This window comes from Lissotriton helveticus, chromosome 9, assembly GCF_964261635.1.
Source record: "Lissotriton helveticus chromosome 9, aLisHel1.1, whole genome shotgun sequence".
Lineage (NCBI taxonomy): Eukaryota > Metazoa > Chordata > Amphibia > Caudata > Salamandridae > Lissotriton > Lissotriton helveticus.
Window position 1 is genome coordinate 337,371,408 of NC_136070.1, and position 21,535 is coordinate 337,392,942.

Here is a 21,535-nt window from a genome sequence, read left to right on the forward strand (position 1 = left end):
CAAGCTCGCACACGGCGTTCCCTGAATTCGGCCTTCAACTTTAAAAATAAAGTCACATGAACAATTTTTCCCACCAGTTCACGGACAGCAATTTTTAGCAGCCCCAAATTATTTTTTACAAAATTTTCGGGACACTTATCTTCTGCTTAAAGTAAGAAACTATTCCTAGAGAACTAAGATTTCCATTTTTAGATACTTTATAAACTTTAGTTGCCCGCTGGTATGTTCACAAATATTTTATTATGTGATGAAATGGTCTCGAACTTTCTTTCTGTATAGCCATATTAAGAGCCATTTCATGTGTATTTCTCATATACCAAATAAGCAATAATGTCTACAAATGCGTGTTTACTTTAGCGTTTAATTCATAGCTTAAGTGCATACAATATATATGACTGCAATTTTTCAGTATATTTGAAAATTTCAAAATGCATTTATGTATTTTGGGGTGGTGAGGTATACACTATACTCTATAGTATGTTGTACTATGTTATACTATGCATAGATTAGTAAATATGACCATAGTTAGCGTGGAGTGGGTGTCATGTATTCCTATAGGTTCTGAATCGATCCCCCTATTCCTGACCCTATTCTGGTTAAACTAACTATCAAGTTAACTAACAGTCAGCCCATGAGGCAGAAAACCCCCATGATGCAGATACCGTTATCTGACGCAGTCACACTACGGCACAGGAGCGTGTTATCTGATTAGGTCATAACGCTTGAGATCTAATTAGACAAGCGACATTCCTCCAGCCCCTGATAAGGCATACGACGTTCTCATAACAAATCAAACCTATGACAACCTGGAAAATCCGTGCGGCCATTGTTTTGATTTCACAGAGAACTTCAGTAAAAGAATGTGCTAACGAGCAAGTCGTATGACATCTTTATTGACGTATCTATGTCCATCCTTACGTCAATCTCGGCACCTTTAAGGTATAAATATTGCCGATCTTGCCCTATGCAAACACACGCGTGGTGACGAGACGGAGCAGCCATACTTGCCGAAGCCCAGAAGCAGAGCAGACCCCGCTGGCAGCAGCCCCGCCTTCCTGACGCGCTGAGAGACGCGCTGCTATCTCCTACTGAGAGACCCAGCACCGGCGCTTTCGGGCAGCCCTCGCAGGCAGCCTGGAATATCGAGACCAGAGAAAGAGATACCATTCCTCATTCATCCTAACTTCCAGGTACAGAACTGAATAACCCCTCACAGAGAATTCTTTAGTTATTCACTTGGCAAAAACAAACTTAACTTAAACTGTAACTTTCTATTCCCGCCCACGCATTAGACTTAGGTCAGGTACACGGGGTAGGCGTATTTAGAAACACCAGTTGAGTACGTTTAGTCAAATGTATATGTGTATGTAAATATATTTTAATCATTTTAAACATCATATGGCTCAGAAACCATATCAATGTTTTTACAGTATTATTTTATACTATTGCTTTTAATGTATGCACTTTACTTAACTATAAGTATTGCAATAATATCGATCCATTTCTCTTGTACGAGAAAAGAGACTGATCAATAAATAACACCTTTTTATTGAACACGCCCGTCTCTTCCTTTTCTCTACAGTCTGATGAGACTAAGAATGCACGTACTGACTGAGTAAAATAATTGCCTTGTGCTCACACGACTCTGGAGATACACTCTTGATTAGGGGAGAGCAAAGTTGTCATGTTCTATGGTTGTCAGAAACTAAATCCCTTCTTGTCTAATCAGGGGAGTTAATTCTTTCCTGAACATTCGAGAAAGTTTCTAGCGAACTCTGAGCTACGCTGGCAAACCCAAAACTTAAGTCTAGTATCGATAGTAGTAGACCTAGTTAACGTCTGGCCTAGGCCTTTACTGCTGTAGGTATTATTCCAATGCGCAGAGCCTATTGGGAAGATAGGAACTACACTACAATCTGTGGACACCAACCAGTAATCTAAACGGGACCATGCTGCGCATTGGCTAGAAATGTATGTCCCCTCTCTCAACCCCGGATGTCTAGCTCTCCAAATGTCCACTAGGTCGCCTTCTGAGATCAGATCGTGTAGGGTAAGACTGGCGTTCGGGTGTAGCGGCCTCGGTGCGCCCTGTCTATCGAGTGTGTCATCAAGAACTGCGTTGAAGTCCCCGCACCATATGATTGTATGGCAATGTGTGGATGCAGCCCGTGCCCACACCTCTCTAAAGAAATTTGGCAAATCTACATTTGGGCCATATATGGCCACCAAGACCACCGAGTGACTGACGATGATGGAGTTGTGCACTACCAGAATATCCAAGCGATAATAATGAAGCTCAATCAGTTTCTTCGTTACAAAAGTCTTTATTTGATATAATTCCAAAATATAAAAGCAACAGCCAACGCGTTTCGTTCTTAGAACTTCGTCAGGGCAGTCAGTAAGTTGTGTAATAATCGTCTCGATCTGTCATGCCTGAAGCATCGTGGAGTGTGGCAGTCTTTCAGGAACGTGTGCCACCTTGATAAGGGCCACGTTATAGAGCTGTTAGTATATCGTCTCCACGAGGTGCCGAGTATCTCCTCCGAGTGGCCTCCCAATTTACCGTGTAGCACAATGAATCTTCCCTCAGGATCTGCATATGTGGAGCTTCCCTTCCAATCTAGTCCCCTAGGGATTAGAATTGCCACCCCGCGGGCATACTTGGAGTAGACTGCAGAGTGTACTTCCCCCACCTACTATGCTTCAATCTCGGAGAGGGCTGTGTGTTTAGGTGTGTCTCTTGCATGAAGCAGATGTCAATATTGTGCCTCATCAAATATGCTTGCACAAGACGTGCCTTCCTGCCGTCATTGACTCCCCTCACATTCCAAGTGAGGATGTTAAACTTTACCGTGTGTGCTATTGTTGAAGGTGTGTGTTAAGTGCATAGATGCCCAGTACCCATGAGCAGAAAAACTTCCAACGTATCTCCTCAAAATGCAATGAGCGTGTGTGCCAGGACATGCTAACCAACCCCAACTTGCCCTCCCACCCCCCACCCACACCAACCCCCCAATTAGGTTGTGTAAAACCCCCCAAGAACTACTGCGAGGCAGCATGAATCAAACAGTGGGAAACTTCCCGTGGGGGCGTGAAGTACTGGCATACACCCCCGTGGAGACAGGGTGGCTGGGGGTATATCTTGCCCATCTGTGAAGGCTCAACATAATATATCAGAAGCTCGGTTCTCCCCAAGCGGCCAGAGTGAGAGCCCACACTTAGCGGACAAGAGTAAGTGAAAAAATTAAACTTAGGAGATATCACAATTGTCCTTGCTGCTACAAGTCTAATATATAGAAAGCAAAACATCAGTACAATGGTAATAGCAGATTATGAACTGTAATTGAACAATGAGGCAAAATCACATCAGTCATTGTCACTCAAGTCTTCGCCCCTCTGGCCCACCGCAGCAGCAGCCGCGCTCTGTTTAGATTTAGGCCCACAGACATGCTTAGCAAATTTAAGGGCTGACTTGGCATCTGTAAAAAAGTGAGGTGAGCCATCATGGGTGACCATTAGCTTGGCTGGGTATATGAGGGAGTAGGGAATTTCGGCTTGTCTCAGTAGACGCTTCGCCGGCAAGAATTCCCTCCTTGCCGCCTGGACTGCAGGGGTAAAGTCAGGGTAAAAGGAGATGTTATTACCTTTATGCGTGATTTGTCCTCTCTCCCTCGCTAGTCGTAATATGAGATCTCTGTCCTGATAATTTAATAGTTTAGCCAAAATAGGTCTCGGCGTGCCCCCCACCGGCGGCCTCGGGCCTAGTGCTCTGTGTGCCCGCTCAACTGTGAACACCTGGGATAAGTGAGGGTCAAAGAGTTCATGGAGCAAGTCCGATATGAAGATCTCCATCTTTGAGATTGCTGTTGTCTCCGGAATTCCAGTGACCCTTAGGTTGTTCCGCGGGAATGTGCTTCTAAATCATCATTCTTCGCTCTGATGACCATTAGTAGCTTGTCCATATTCAAGAGCTGCTCTTTTGTTTCTGCTCTGAATTCGTGACATTCCGTGCATCTATTTTCTAGGCTGTCTAGACGGGTCTCATGAGTCGAGACTTGAGCTTTGACTGAGTCCAATTGGGTGGTGATAGCGTCAAGCTGTGCGTCAATATTGCGCAGGCTGGATCTCGCATCCAGCATCAATGCGCGAATGTCCTCCCCAGGGCCGCCGGACATGTCATCCTGGTCTGTTGGGCCCTGAGTGCCCTGAGCTTGTTCTGATTGTTTAGCATTTAGTTTGTTCTCAAACATGATCTTGGGTTGCTTAGCGTCTGGTTTGCCCATCTTCCCCGCAGCCCACTCTTGTCGACTATGACGCTCAGTATACCCAGGCGTGCCTATTAGAGGGTGACGTGAGGAAGCTTAGCCACCTCACAGTAGATCCGCGGAAAGCCCACCCAGTCGTGTAGGTCAGGCGACTGTCGATATGATCTCAGCAGGTAGGCGGAAATTCAGTTCAGCTCCAGCAAAGCGCACTCCCACACTGCGATGTGCAAGCTGCAACTCGCAAACTCTGCACACCTAGGCCTTCTGGTTGTATGCGCTGTTGGACATACAGACAGTGTCCGTTAATGGTGTTTGTGACAGTCCCGCAATAGCAGCGCACACTTAATGCGCAGAAGGACAAGCCAGCTCCCGTCCAGCAGCCGCAGGGGACGACCGTCACACAGCCTAAACTGAACGAAACAACTGTCAGTAGGCTATATACCACCAGGCTGCATACTACCTTACAGGGCCAGCAGATCAGCAGTGTAAGGGTATCTAGAACTCACCGTCGCCAAGCTCCCGCTCCCAGTACTAATGTGTATCTCAGCTCCACATGTGTTAAGGAGACCACTCCCCGTCGTTCGTGGTTGCTGCGGAGGGCATCACATGTCGATATCTCATGCCTTTGCCAGTCACGGTTGCAGCTGGAATCAGCCTGGACCTCTGTCCGTCACAAGGCCTTCCGATGTGAGTGTGCAGTCGTAAACTGGCGTCTAATATCAAGGCCTGCCCAGCTCGTCAGCATCTGGGGCCCCAAGCCACTAACCCCAGGTGTATGGGATGGGCCAATCCAACTACCGCAAAATCGGATTCAGCTCCTGCTGCAACGGAAGCAACCCGCTTGTTTAAATTATGCTGGCGGAGGACTTCAGCAGCTCCGATCACAGGCTCCGGGCACAGCCGAGCGCGTCCACTCGTCATCTAGGAGATAGCGCTGCTCAGTCCGGTCGGGCCCGCTGGTCGTGTATCCCGCCTGCCGTCCCACAATCACCGGGAATGAACAGCTTCCCAGGCGCACCGCTGTTTTCACTCCACTCGGCAATATCGTGGCCGACCGCAGGTTTAGATCCGGTTTCACCACGGCAGATACGGCTTCCTCACTGCAGTAGCGCCGATGTGGGATCTCCGACGAGAGGCCTCAGCAGCTCCGGCCTCAGGTCGCAAGCGTAGCAGAGCCCGCCCACACAGCAGTCGGGAGATAGCAGCCCCACTCCCCGGTCAGCTTTTCCTGCCATGTATCTTGCCCTCCGCCGCAAATCCGCAGGAGAAAAACGTCTTCTCTGGTACTTTAGCTGTCACGCAGCAATCAACAGTAGAGTTGTGCCCTCAACTCGATGGATTTTGTAGGATAAATGCAGGATTTTGGCCCCAGCCGGCGGAGCACGCTTAAGAAGCGGCCATTTCGCAGCTCGGCTAGCCACGCCCCCTGAGATATTGTCCATTTTTAATAGAACACATCTCACTTCGTTCCTGACAACTTTTTATCACAAAGGAGCCTGCTAACAATTCTAAATAATTGATGTGCATCCTCTTCTCCTGACCTGTACATTTTCCCCCTGTCTAAGAACCACATCTTGGTCCCCAGCCCGAAAGACTGGCATCCGATTCTATCACTACATTTGGGACTGGTCGGAAAATGGCCCTTCTGTTCCACGCTTCCAGATTCTCCAGCCACCACCACTTCAATTCACCTCTCGTCTCTGCATCTACCTGTGCACTTTGTGAATACCTCACCCCTCTGCGCAGAAAACTTGCCTTTAGCCCTTGAAGAGCTCAATAGTGTAACGGGCTGGGAAAACTGCCTGAATTGAAGCTGATAATAAGCCTAATACCATGGCAGGTTTGCCTCAAAGTTATTCATTTGCATATCAACATTCTCTGAATCTCCTTGCAAATATTCTTTACCTTGTCTATGTCAGTATACATTCCAACGTCCAAATCGGAAATCCCCAAAACACAGTCTCCTGTGCTGGCTCCAGACATGATCTTTTCATGTTTACCACAAAACCTAGATCCTCCAGCACTTTAACAGCAAGTATTGAGTGCTCCTGTGCTAACTCTCTGCTATGTGACATAATCAGGATGTTGTCCAAATATACTATCAATTGCATTTCTCGTGTCCACAACCAGGCCACTGTAGTTCTCATCATCTTTGTGAAGAACCAAGGAGCCGATGTCGAACCGAAAGGTAGACTCTTGAATCTCCACATTATCCCTTGGCACTGAAACTTTAAGTAATCCCTCTGTTCCCAGCTTACTGGGACCGTCAGATATGCATCCTTCTGATGTAATCATGTCAACCAATCTCCTTTCTTCAGGAGACCCTCCATCTTTAAATGACTGTATTGGACCCACTCGTTTAACTCTTTCAAATTCATGAAAGGCCTCATGCCCATGTCCTTTTTCTCTACAGGAGAAAGGTTGCTTACAAATCCGGTTGGAACATCTGCTCTCTCTCTGGTTTCTTTCTTTGCTAACTCCTGTACCTCCTAACCTACCAGTCTTTTCTCCTTTTTTGAAAAACTCAAAGCTCTTGGATGTCTTACCTGAACTGGACTTTCTACAAAATCTATTCGATAACCACTCACTGTTTGTAACACCCATGGATCCGATGTTATTTCTTTCCATCTGTATAAAAATATACAAGTCTGCTACCCAATTTTTCCAGAATACACAAAGGGTCTTTCCCAAATATACCTTGTTGCCTCTGCCCTTCTTTCTCGTCTGCATCTTCCTCTTGCCCTCTGCCCTGGGATAAAAGCTGCTTGTTTGGAATCCAGATGCCTGAAATCCACTGGGTCTATTTCCATGTGAAGCCCCCCATTCTCCCGACCCCATCAAAAACCATCCTAATGTCTTCCTGCACCTTTTGAATAGAATTGAATGCTCTGGCATATCAAGCCATTTCCTTAACAAATTTGTCTCCAAAAAGAAGACCCGTAGCTTCCTGACCCAACTCGTTGCCTGCCAGCTCAGCTAATATCTGAAAGAAACACATTAGTTACAGATTCCTTACCTTAGAATTACGCCCAGGCGTCAGACTGGATCCGGAAAGTTTTTTCATTACCTGTACCTCTGCGCGTCGGAAGGTGGCGTTGGTCAGCTTTGCGTCCGGCGGCGTTTTGGTTGCTGGGATGATGTCGCGGCAGCTTCTTGGACGCCGCACTCGCGCACTGACGTCTGTTCTTTCTTTTTCAGCACTAGCCAGCACAGATCCAGGACGAGTCATTTTTTGACTAAGTTTTTCTCGACTTTTGTCGACTTCTTGTTTCGAGTCTTTGACTCCGAGCAGGTGCACAAGTGATGCCCGGTTTTAAGGCCTGCGGTTCCTGTAACCGGTTGATGTTGGTGACGGATCCGGACCAGCGTCAGCCAACACTCGATTCGGCGCCGATGGGTACTTTTGTCCCTGTGTTCCACCCTGGCCATTTTCAGGCCGATTGGCAGCCAGAGGAGGGCGAGGAGGACTGGGAGGGGTCAGGTGACCCTTTAACTGAGCAGGACTGGAGAGAGGAACTGGGGGATGCCAGTGGTCTTGACACTTCACCCGACCTTGGCATGTTGTCTACTCCTACCATGGCTACGGAGGAGGGAGCATCATACGCTGTGGTGTTGCGTAGGGTGGCCGAGGGTCTCAACCTTGAGCTTCCTATGGTGGTGGTCAGGACTAACCTCCTGACAGGGGTACTTCAACTGGCGGCGAGCTCCTCGGAGCCCCTGCTGCCGTGGCAGCTCCACCTGACTGCGCCTGTTCCCTACTGCCTCTGCTGAAGCGTGTTCGAGCCCCCTGAGCAGCTGTGCTTCCGATCGCCACCTTGGTACTGCCTGCTTTGGTTTTGTTTTTAGTGTGGTCAGTGTGTTTATTGTGCTTACTGTATCGCTGTATTTCTTGTCTGCTCCACTGTATTGTCCCTGTGCTCTTTTGCCCATTTTGCCTTCTGTTCCCTCTTCGCCATCGTCCCGTCGCTGCCTTCCTTTCTGTGTCCCTCGCTGTTCCCGCCGCTGCGTTCCCTGCGGCCCCGCCCCTCGCTCCCATTCGCCGTCCGCCTCCCAGCAGCCCCTCCCTCCCACCTCCCCTACTTATGGCGGCCGGTGCGCCAGAGGCAAGCCCGTCTGCGCCCGTCCACACCTGAACCGCGCCCAGCGCCAGAACCCCTGGACCCCGCGAACGCCACGACACCAGACTCCGCTACGATGCCAGCATCCTCCACGCACTCAACGTCGACCGAGATCACCGCTGCTTCCAGGCCGCCCCGAAACGCACCCACTGACCTTTCTCCTGCTGCACCTGCAGCTTCACCTGCAACAGAGCCACCAAAACCTCCAAAGACCAGACCCAACCACCTTCGCTGCATACTCCTCAACACCGCTCCGCACGCAAACACAACGTCGAGCTCTGGGAACTGCTCGACACCTCCGCCCCGGACGTCGCCGTCCTGACCGAGACCTGGTGGGACTCCTCCTCAGCGCCCGACATCGCCATAGCCATCCCATACAGCTACAAGATCACCCGCAGGGATCGCACCAACGGAATCGGAGGAAGAATAGCCATAGTCCACAAATCCACCCTCCAGGTCTCCACCCACGCAGACGACACCCTCAACACCGCCGAACACCTGCACATCCGGATCCACACGGACCCCAACACCACCCTCAGCAGAATACTTGTCTACAGACCCCCCTGGTCCCCGGGCACAGTTCAGCGACCACATCGCCGACCTCGCCAGCACACACGCACTAGCCTCCACGGACTACATCCTCCTCGGGTACCTGAAATTCCACATCGAGAGCAACAACGACGCAAACTTCACCACCCTTATCGACAACCTCGCCAACCTCTGCCTCAGACAACTCGTCACCGCATCCCACTCACGCCGCAGGCCACACGCTTGACCCCGTTGCATCCATTTCACCTTCAAGAAACCCACCGCGCACCACCTCACCAGACAGCTGCCACGCCACTGCTGGAACAAAGTCACCGCAGACCAGCTGACGACCACCTTCGCCCAGAACCCACCTACCGACCCAGACGCCGACGCCCGCAACCACAGACAGTGGATCGACGACTGTGCCAACACCCTCGCCCCGCTCAAGAAACCATGCAACAGCCGCACCAGCAAGAAAGCCACCTGGTTCACTCAAGAGCTCCAGACCTCCAAACGATGCCGGAATCTGAGAAGAAATGGCTCCACGACCGTACACCGGACCGCTTTGCAGCGCACAAGAACGCCACCCGTAGATATCACCACCTCATCAGACTAGCCAAGAGATCTGTCTTCAAAAAACGCCTAGATAACAACGCACACGACAGCAAAGAGCTCTTCAGCATCGTGAAGGAACTCTCCAACCCCAGCGCCAACACCAACGAAATCCCACCATCACAAGAACTGTGCGACTCACTGGCCACCTTCTTCCACCACAAGATCGCTGAAATCCACGACAGCTTCAACACCAAGTCTACCCCGACCACGCCAGACTCCACCCCCCTGCGAACACCAACCGCCTGACCTCCTGGACCAACGACAACAAGACACGCAAGGTCATGAACTTCATCCACTCAGGTTCACCATCAGACACCTGCCCACACCATGTATTCAACAAAGCAGACGCAGCCATCGCACCCCAACTCCGGAAGGTCATCAACATCTCCTTCGAGACAGCTACATTCCCGGAAAGCTGGAAGCAGGCCGACATCAGCGCCCTCCTCAAGAAGCCCAAGGATCTCAAGAACTTCCGGCCCATCTCCCTGCTCCCGTTCCCGGTGAAGATCATCGAGAAAATCGTCAACACGCAACTAGTCCGCCACTTCGAGGAGAACAACATCTTAGACCCATCCCAGTCCGGATTCAGAGGAAACCACAGCACCGAGACAGCTCTCATCGCCGACTCAGACGACATGAGGCGACAACTAGACAACGGCGAAACATCAGCCCTTATCCTCCTGGACCTGTCAGCCGCCTTCGACACGGTCTGCCACCGCACACTAAAGACTCGCCTCCATAAAGCCAGAATCCAAGAGAAGGCCCTCGACTGGACCACGTCCTGCCTCCTACCCTTCCGTTCCGAAGCCACCGACATCATCTGCGGAGTACCCCAGGGCTCGTCCCTCAGCCCCACACTGTTCAACATCTACATGCTCCCTTGCACAATCGGCCCGCCAATACGACCTCCACATCATCTCCTACGCCGACGACACCCAGCTCATCCTCTCCCTCACCAAGGACCCACCCACTGCCAAAACCAATCTCCACGAGGGAATGAAGACCGTCGCAGATTGGATGAGGAGCAGCCGCCTAAAGCGGAACTCGGACAAGACGGAGGTCCTCATCCTCCGACCCACCCCCTCCGCCTGGGACGACTCCTGGTTGCCGACCACGCTGGGACCGGCACCGACACCCACCGACCACGCACGCAACCTAGGATTCATCCTCGACTCCTCCCTCTCCATGTCAAAACAGATCAACGCCGTCTCCTCCTCCTGCTACAACACCCTTCGCATGCTCCGCAGGATCTACAAGTGGATCCCCACCGAAACAAGAAGAACGGTGACCCAGGCCCTCATCAGCAGCAGGCTGGACTACAGCAACGCACTCTATGCAGGAATCCCGGCCAAACACCTGCGACGACTACAACGCATCCAAAACGCCTCCGCCCCACTGATCCTCAACATCCCCGCCGCAGCCACATCACCCCCCACCTGGGAGACCTACACTGGCTCCCCGTCGACCAGCCACATCACCCCCCACCTGGGAGACCTACACTGGCTCCCCGTCGACAAGAGAATCTTCAAGCTCCTCACTCACAAAGCACTCCACAACACCGGACCAGCCTACCTTAACAGCAGACTCAGCTTCCACACCCCTACCCGCCAGCTCCCCTCCGCCTGCCTCGCCGTTGTCCCCCGCATCCAACGAGCAACCTCCGGCGGAAGAGCCTTCTCCTTTATCGCCGCCAAGACCTGGAACATCCTCCCTACTCACCTGCGGCAGACCCAAGACCTGCTGGCCTTCAGAAGACTCCTCAAGACCTGGCTCTTCGAGTAGTAGCGGCTCCTCCTCCCCTCAGCGCCTTGAGACCCTCATGGGTAAGTAGTGCGCTTTATAAGTAGATTGATTGATTGATTGAATGAGGCCCTCACTGATGTCCTTTTGGGCACGTGGTCCAGGCCCCACACGTGGGCTCCCGTGGACAGGATGATCGCTCGACACCACCGCCTAGCTCAGGGTGACCCCACTTTCCTCTCCCAACACCCCACCCCAGAGAGCTTGGTGGTCCAAGCTTCCACCTCCGAAAGCGCCTTTCCTACCGCTCAACCGGAAAGGGAATACAAGAAGCTGGCCCATCTTGGCAAGGAAATTTTCTCTTCCGCCAGCTTAGGACTGCGGTCCGTAAACACTGCATGTGTCTTGGGCTGGTATTCACAAATATTGTGGGATACGGTGGTGCATGTGTTGCCTAAGTGTCCTGAGGAGGCCCGGGCAGTGCTCTCCCAGGTTGTCGCCGCCGGGAGAGATGCAGCAAAGTTTACGATCCGTTGTGGGCTGGACACCGCTGACTCTCTGGGCAGGACCATTTCAACCTCGGTAGCACTTCGCCGCTACGCCTGGATGAGGTCCACAGGCTTTTCAGGGGATTACCAGAACACCCTGATGGACATGCCCTTTGATGGCTGTCGCCTTTTTGGCGACAAAGCAGACAACTCCCTAGAGCGCTTTAAGGACTCACGGGCTAAGGCCAAGTCCTTGGGCCCCTTTTCTCCTGTCCGGTGCAGTCTGCTTTTCGCCCCATTCGTGGCTACGGAAGGGGTGCCCCGCTATGTCCCACCTGGGACCACAGGCCGCAGCAAGTTACCCAGCCTTCGCGCGGCCGGGTACGTGGAAGCAACCGGCAAGGTTCCAGGGGCCAGCGGGCAGGCCAGTCCACCAATCCCCCCTCTGCAGCAGCCTCCAAACCCTCCTATTGCATCCTTTCAGGCCCATCAAACGCCAGTGGGTGGCAGGATTTGCCATCACCTCCCCCACTGGCGCACCATCACTTCGGACAGGTGGGTTTTGCAAATAGTCCGAAGGCGCTACTCCCTCCCCTTCGGGACTAACCTTCCAGCCATGCACCGCGTTCCCACCGCATGTCGGAGGGTCACCTGGCCCTTCTTCAGCAGGAAGTTACAGCTTTTTTGGCCAAGGGAGCCATCAAGCTCGTTCCTGTTCCAGAAGTAGGTTGTGGTTGTTACTCCCACTACTTTCTGGTTCCCAAGAAGTACAAGGGCCTGCGTCCTATCTTGGACCTCAGGGACGTCAATTGCTTCCTCCGGAAGGAGAAGTTCAAAATGTTGACGCTTGCTCAGGTGTTGTCTGCCCTCCACCTGCAAGACTGGATGGTAGCGTTGGACTTGATGGACGCTTATTTTCACATACCCGTCCTGCCGGCCCACTGGTGTTATCTGCGGTTTGTGGTAGGCCATGAGCACGTTCAGTTTACCATGCTCCCCTTTGGCCTTACCAGCGCCCTTCGGGTGTTCACGAAAGTGATGGCGGTGGTCACAGCTCATCTGCGCAGATCAGGGGTTTCAGTCTTCCCCTATCTCGATAACTGGCTGTTGAAGGCGGGTTCGCCCCAGGCAGACATCTCCCACCTCCAGACTACGGCCAACCTCCTGCATATGTTGGGGTTCTCCATCAATGTGCCAAAGTCGCACCTGATTCCCTCTCAGAAGCTCCTCTTCATCGGAGCCCTTCTTGACACAACGCAGTTTCGGGTCTATCTTCCCGAACAGCGAGTCCGAGATATTCGGGCTATGATTCTGATCTTTCAGCCTTTGTCCCGGATTTCGGACAGGATGACCCTGAGGCTGCTGAGCCTCATTACCTCCTGCATCCTACTGATCGATCATGCCAGGTGACATATGCGGGCTCTGCAGTGAGACCTGAAGTTCCAGTGGGCGCAGCATCAGGGTTATCTGTCCAATTGCATCCAGATCTCGGAGGGCACTGCTCGACAACTGCAGTGGTGGCTTACGAACCTTGATTGGGTCAATGGCAGATCCCTCTCCCTTCCCCAACCAGACCACACTGTGGTGACGGATGCTTCCCTTCTGGGATGGGGTGGACACATGGTAGAGGTGGAGATCAGAGGCCTCTGGTCTCCGGCGGAGTCCCGGCTTCACATCAACCTTCTGGAGCTCCGGGTGATTCGTCTTGCACTGAAGGCATTCCTTTCCCCTGTCCAGGGAAGAGTGGTGCAGGTGTTCACAGACAAAACCACCACCATGTGGTACTGCCACAACCAGGGCGGGGTCGGGTGATGGACCCTATGTCAGGAGGCCCTCCGCCTCTGGACAGGGTTGGAACATCAAGGCATTTCCTCAGTGGTTCAACACCTGGCAGGTTCTCTGAACGCCAGGGCGGACAAACTCAGCCTCAGGTGCATGATGGATCACGAATGGCATCTTCACTCGGTGGTGGTGCAAGGTGTCTTTCAACAGTGTGGAGAGCCTTGGTTAGATCTATTCGCCATTGAAGAGAACACGCAATGTCAGCAATTCTGCGCGTTGGAATTTCGAAGGCGGCACTCGCTCAGCGACGCTTTTCGTTGCGAGTGGAGTTGCGGTCTGTTGTACGCCTTTCCACCTATACCACTTCTGCCCAGAGTGCTGAAGAAGATCAGGCGCAACCGGGCCCAAGTCATTCTTGTGACACCAGATTGGGCACAAAGAGTCTGGTATCCCGAGCTGCTCAACATGGCCATCGATCCTCCGATCAGACTGCCTCTTCGGAAGGATCTTCTGTCGCAGCAGCAGGGGACGGTCCTCCACCCGAACCTGTCCAGTAACCTCCTCCTTGCGAGCAGATTGACCGGTGGCAGTTGACGTCTTTTGACCGGTATATGCCTGTAGGTGGAACAAATTTGTGGCATGGCGCACAGCAAAGGCTGTGGTTCCCCATTCTGCCCCTCTTTCTGAAGTACTCTTGTTCCTTGTTTCTTTAGCAGAACAGGGCTCTGCTCTGGGCACTATCAAGGGCTACCTTTCAGCCATATCTGCCTTCCTTCGGCTGCCAGATCAGCCTTCTCTTTTCAAGTCCCCGGTAGTTAACCACTTCTTAAAAGGCTTAACGCATCTTTTTCCTCCAATCCCTTTCGTTATGCCTCAGTGGGACATGAATCTTGTGCTAACTTATTTAAGGGTGCTCCCTTGTAGCTGCTTCACAACTGTCCTTTATGTCTCTTGACACTTTCCTGGTAGCCATCACTTCTGCTAGATGGGTGAGTGAGCTCCAGGCTCTTTCTACAAAACCTCCTTTCTTGTCTGTTAACCCGGACAAGGTGGTTCTCAGGACCCGTCCATCCTTTCTTCCTAAGGCGGTCACTGCCTTCCACATCCGGCAGACCATTACTTTGCCCACCTTCTTTCCGCATCCATAAAAGGAGGAGATGCTCCACGGTCTGGACCCAAAACGTGCACTCTCCTTCTATCTGGATCGCACAAAGCAGTTCCGGGTGGATGATCAACCTTTTGTTGGTTACGTGGGTGCAAAGAAGGGTCAGGCCGTACACAAACGCACCATTTCTCGATGGGTCGTGTTGTGTATTAAGGCTTGTTATTCTCTAGCTAAAAAGGAGCCTCCAGTTAGGCTACATGCTCATTCCGAGAAACAATAAACAGGAGATGTAAGGTCAGAGAAGATGTGTGCTGTTATGAAACTAAGAACAAAAAGAGATCATGAGACACCAAGAAATTACACGAGGCTGAAAACTCCCATCAGCCCACCAGTTGTGGCGGAATATCATCACGTGGGATACAGATGGTAAATCCAAATCTCGCCCAGCCCATCAAATGATGGTGCAGAAATGGATTTCCGAGGTAGACCTCTAGCCACAGTGTATTTCAAGTAGGTGCTGATGGTGTGCAGTGCTGTGAGAGAAGTGAGTGACAAAGTTAAAAATAACTACTAGAACAGAAAATCTGTTTAATAGGCACTGTTCTAGTGTCAAGATAAAAATGACGCCTGATAGTCTGAAAATATGACTATAAACTGGCGCAGTGCAGAGTGGTCGACATGTTTCAGCTGTATGGATCAATTTTATCCAGCTTTCTTCAGGACCGTGATCTAATAGCAACTGCAAGATGAGTGAAAGTGTGAAAGTGAAGCCATGCAATATCGAATCAACATATTCCTACCATGAACTTGGATCCCCAATGTAGACTGGTGGAAAAATGAATAAATCGTCCTTTCCTATAAGAAAGAAAAATAGTGCACAGAATAAATGGTGTCAGAAAATGTGTCTGCAATGATCCCTAAGTGACGAAGACAACAGTTTAAACAGCACAAAATTAAACAAAGGCAGAAAGTCTCTTTGTTACCAGGAGACGACTGTCCTCCTAGGTTGTATGACAATAGTCGCAGTAATATCGTAGAATCGCTATACTCACCTAGCGTTATGTGGGAAGTCACCTCACCTCGCCCGGCACCCGAAAAATGAGGCCCCGCTCTGTTAAAATGGAAGAGATGCTAAAATGTAAAACACCGCAAAAACAAATTTATTGCGGTGTGTAGCTAGGCTATTTCCTCACTTCCAAAAGATTTTTAACTAAGCCCAGTTGCTTCAAGAAACGGCACCTCCCATTAGACTGCATGTCCAGACCAGTGCTAGTCCAGAAAAGGTGATTCAGACAAGAACCCAGTTAGCACAAGAGTTCATAATATAGAGTGTGGGGGCCCATGATAAGTTGGTAACAAAGTTTTAAAGCCCAAAAGGGACAAGGTTCGCAAGTATTTCTAATGGGTGGCAAGTATGTAAAGAGTCTGAAGGAGCCTACCTGTCCGTCGGTACCTCTCGCCGGCTTCCGAGTGGGAGTGGAGGTACCGACCGGACAGCCAGCGCGCCTTTTTATACTAAGGTTAATTGGATAATTAATCTCACCGGTTCATTGTTGTGGTGTTACAGTGTCTCAGCCGATCACGGGAGTAAACGGCCATTGGTTTAGCCACTCCTCGCCTTGGTGCATGCGCCAGTGATGTTAGCACACGCGCATGTGTAGTTAGACTAATCGCTCACGCATGCGTGCTAGAGCGGTTGGAACAGAACCGCGAGTTTTGCGGCGCACGAAGATAAATGGTATAGCCACTCCTGGGTGCATGCGCAGCTAATGCTGGCAATCGCGCATGCGTGGAAAAACTAATTGCTCACGCATGCGCGCTAGAACGATCAAGGTGGAACCGCAACTTGCGGAGCACGAAGATCTGGGGTAGTGTCTCCAGACAAAAGATGGTTAAGCCATACATCGATCTACTGTATCAGACCTCGTTGTTGGGAGGCGGAAGGAGCCTCCATATGGGACCAAGGCTGAGAGAGACACACAAGTCTCAGTCCATTGTGTGGAGTTTATGTGTATGAAGCCATCGACGTACGTAAATATATGGAGTCAGTATTGGATGACAAAGGCACCAATTGAAAAACCATCAGAAAAACCATCAGATCTCAGTCTGTATTTATTAAAGTTTTAAGTGTGTGTGACAATAAATGTATCTTGGCTCTCGAGGTCCAACAGGTTGCAGCCATTAAGAAAATATTTGAGTAATAGTAGTCATGTTGGCAAATTGTATTTAGTCAATACATTGCCCTATGGAAAAACGTGCCCTGTAAGAGGTTTATCACGTGCTCCATCATTGTTGTTAATATGTGGGCAGAAGTGTGGTAGACATACAGGGGATACTGCACATGATTATAGTGATGTCCATGCTATATCATCATTGAGTCCCTTGCTGTCCCTCTTAAGTGAAAAAATCCATTTCTGTTCCTTGATAAATAGGAATCTGGAGATGTCACTGATATGAGGTGGGATAAACGGCCGTTCTAAAATCAACCACCTAATGTCTTCTGGAGCGTGTTTAAGAGTCAAGAAATGATCGGTCAATCTTGTGGATTGTTTGTGGCAACAAATCGTACTCTTATGCTCCCCGATCCTTAATTTGATTTTTCGGGTGGTGTACCCAATATACCTTAAAGAACAAGGGCAAGTTATCATGTAAATGACTTTTTCAGTGTTGCAATTTGTGTGTTTTCTGAGAAATCATGTCTTGCCATTTCCTAAGTCAACTTTGTCGGTTTTGATAGTCTGGGGGCAGGCACTGCATGAACCACACGGATGGTGGCCCTGTACTGGGGAAAGGTCCCAAAGTGTCGTTGGTCTCTCCCTCTCTTGTGCTCTTGGTCTAGTATCGACCAGACTGTCACGCAAACGTGCCCTGTAAGATGTTTATCACGTGCTCCATCATTGTTGTTCATATGTGGGCAGAAGTGTGGTAGACATACAGGGGATACTGCACATGAAATGGAAGAGATGGTAAAATGTAAAACACCGCAAAAACAAATTTATTGCGGTGTGTAGCTAGGCTATTTCCTCACTTCCAAAAGATTTTTAACTAAGCCCAGTTGCTTCAAGAAACGGCACCTCCCATTAGACTGCATGTCCAGACCAGTGCTAGTCCAGAAAAGGTGATTCAGACAAGAACCCAGTTAGCACAAGAGTTCATAATATAGAGTGTGGGGGCCCATGATAAGTTGGTAACAAAGTTTTAAAGCCCAAAAGGGACAAGGTTCGCAAGTATTTCTAATGGGTGGCAAGTATGTAAAGAGTCTGAAGGAGCCTACCTGTCCGTCGGTACCTCTCGCCGGCTTCCGAGTGGGAGTGGAGGTACCGACCGGACAGCCAGCGCGCCTTTTTATACTAAGGTTAATTGGATAATTAATCTCACCGGTTCATTGTTGTGGTGTTACAGTGTCTCAGCCGATCACGGGAGTAAACGGCCATTGGTTTAGCCACTCCTCGCCTTGGTGCATGCGCCAGTGATGTTAGCACACGCGCATGTGTAGTTAGACTAATCGCTCACGCATGCGTGCTAGAGCGGTTGGAACAGAACCGCGAGTTTTGCGGCGCACGAAGATAAATGGTATAGCCACTCCTGGGTGCATGCGCAGCTAATGCTGGCAATCGCGCATGCGTGGAAAAACTAATTGCTCACGCATGCGCGCTAGAACGATCAAGGTGGAACCGCAACTTGCGGAGCACGAAGATCTGGGGTAGTGTCTCCAGACAAAAGATGGTTAAGCCATACATCGATCTACTGTATCAGACCTCGTTGTTGGGAGGCGGAAGGAGCCTCCATATGGGACCAAGGCTGAGAGAGACACACAAGTCTCAGTCCATTGTGTGGAGTTTATGTGTATGAAGCCATCGACGTACGTAAATATATGGAGTCAGTATTGGATGACAAAGGCACCAATTGAAAAACCATCAGAAAAACCATCAGATCTCAGTCTGTATTTATTAAAGTTTTAAGTGTGTGTGACAATAAATGTATCTTGGCTCTCGAGGTCCAACAGGTTGCAGCCATTAAGAAAATATTTGAGTAATAGTAGTCATGTTGGCAAATTGTATTTAGACAATACATTGCCCTATGGAAAAACGTGCCCTGTAAGAGGTTTATCACGTGCTCCATCATTGTTGTTAATATGTGGGCAGAAGTGTGGTAGACATACAGGGGATACTGCACATGATTATAGTGATGTCCATGCTATATCATCATTGAGTCCCTTGCTGTCACTCTTAAGTGAAAAAAATCCATTTCTGTTCCTTGATAAATAGGAATCTGGAGATGTCACTGATATGAGGTGGGATAAACGGCTGTTCTAAAATCAACCACCTAATGTCTTCTGGAGCGTGTTTAAGAGTCAAGAAATGATCGGTCAATCTTGTGGATTGTTTGTGGCAACAAATCGTACTCTTATGCTCCCCGATCCTTAATTTGATTTTTCGGGTGGTGTACCCAATATACCTTAAAGAACAAGGGCAAGTTATCATGTAAATGACTTTTTCAGTGTTGCAATTTGTGTGTTTTCTGAGAAATCATGTCTTGCCATTTCCTAAGTCAACTTTGTCGGTTTTGATAGTCTGGGGGCAGGCACTGCATGAACCACACGGATGGTGGCCCTGTACTGGGGAAAGGTCCCAAAGTGTCGTTGGTCTCTCCCTCTCTTGTGCTCTTGGTCTAGTATCGACCAGACTGTCACGCAAACGTGCCCTGTAAGATGTTTATCACGTGCTCCATCATTGTTGTTCATATGTGGGCAGAAGTGTGGTAGACATACAGGGGATACTGCACATGAAATGGAAGAGATGGTAAAATGTAAAACACCGCAAAAACAAATTTATTGCGGTGTGTAGCTAGGCTATTTCCTCACTTCCAAAAGATTTTTAACTAAGCCCAGTTGCTTCAAGAAACGGCACCTCCCATTAGACTGCATGTCCAGACCAGTGCTAGTCCAGAAAAGGTGATTCAGACAAGAACCCAGTTAGCACAAGAGTTCATAATATAGAGTGTGGGGGCCCATGATAAGTTGGTAACAAAGTTTTAAAGCCCAAAAGGGACAAGGTTCGCAAGTATTTCTAATGGGTGGCAAGTATGTAAAGAGTCTGAAGGAGCCTACCTGTCCGTCGGTACCTCTCGCCGGCTTCCGAGTGGGAGTGGAGGTACCGACCGGACAGCCAGCGCGCCTTTTTATACTAAGGTTAATTGGATAATTAATCTCACCGGTTCATTGTTGTGGTGTTACAGTGTCTCAGCCGATCACGGGAGTAAACGGCCATTGGTTTAGCCACTCCTCGCCTTGGTGCATGCGCCAGTGATGTTAGCACACGCGCATGTGTAGTTAGACTAATCGCTCACGCATGCGTGCTAGAGCTGTTGGAACAGAACCGCGAGTTTTGCGGCGCACGAAGATAAATGGTATAGCCACTCCTGGGTGCATGCGCAGCTAATGCTGGCAATCGCGCATGCGTGGAAAAACTAATTGCTCACGCATGCGCGCTAGAACGATCAAGGTGGAATGTGGACCAATGTTTGCTAATTGTTTTCTGGATTTTGTTAGAATGGACACTGAATGTGCTCACGAACGTGAGTTTATCCACATTGAACTCTATCTCGGGTAGTAGTCTCAGAACATCAGCTGTGTCCTGTAAACATGTGGGCATTTCCTTGATGTTCTGAGACTACTACCCGAGATAGAGTTCAACGTCGAGACAGACCTTCTGGTTAGTTTCGACGTTGAGTCGCTCTATACCTGTATACCGCAGGAAGAAACTCTAGAAACTATCAGACATTTACTATCCCTGCGAGATCTGGACAGTATCACTCCTGTCAATTTCATTCTGGAATGTGCCAAAATAGCTATGATGGAGAATTTCTTCAAATTTGAGGATCAGTTCTTCCTCCAAATCTCTGGAACTTCTATGGGGAGCATTTTTGCCTCAAGCCTCGCCAACCTCTATGTCCACCAATTTGAACAGGATCATGTTCTCAACCATAGCAACCAATATTTACATCAAGTGTTGCTATGGAAGAGATATATTGATGATATCCTGGTGGTTTGGCGAGGCTCCGTAACAGAGGTTCAAACATTCCATCAGTGGCTTAATGGTCAGAATCAATTTCTGAAATTTACGCTCGAATTCAGCCATGAGAAACTACCCTTCCTGGATATATCAATCTTTCCAAAAGAAGGAAGACTACAATGCGAGCTATATACCAAACCAATGGCTAGAAACTCCCTTCTCGTGTGCAGCAGTCATCATCCACGCTCTCTTCGGGCCAATTTACCAGTATGCCAGTTTCTTCGACTTAGAAGAACTTGTTCATCATTGGAACTGTTTGACAAACATGCTACCCAACTGTCTCATCAATTACAGGAACGACATTACCCCAAACATCTAGTCAAAAGAGCCTGGAAACGTGCCTCCAATAACAACCGGGAGGCACTTTTGGAAAAGCGACCAGTGAAACCACCACTGGATAAACTCACATTCGTGAGCACATTCAGTGTCCATTCTAACAAAATCCAGAAAACAATACGCAAACATTGGAGTATTTTGAATATCACTGATACAAACATTCCTTTACCTTTGTTCTCTTTCAAAAGAGCGCCAAGCCTGCGTGACAGTCTGGTCCATACTAGACCAAGAGCACAAGAGAGGGAGAGACCACCGACACTTTGGGACCTTCCCCCAGTACAGGGCCACCATCCGTGTGGTTCATGCAGTGCCTGCCCCCAGACTATCAAAACCGACAAAGTTGACTTAGGAAATGGCAAGACATGATTTCTCAGAAAACACACAAATTGCAACACTGAAAAAGTCATTTACATGATAACTTGCCCTTGTTCTTTAAGGTATATTGGGTACACCACCCGAAAAATCAAATTAAGGATCGGGGAGC

At 49.6% G+C, this 21,535-nt stretch overlaps 1 long non-coding RNA gene across 2 annotated transcripts in view; it reads left to right on the forward strand.

The window, feature by feature from the left end:
- Positions 1 to 21,535, forward strand: part of LOC144782743 (uncharacterized) — a 264,368-nt gene that overhangs the window by 32,412 nt on the left and 210,421 nt on the right. The gene's annotated exons all lie outside the window — the stretch shown is intronic.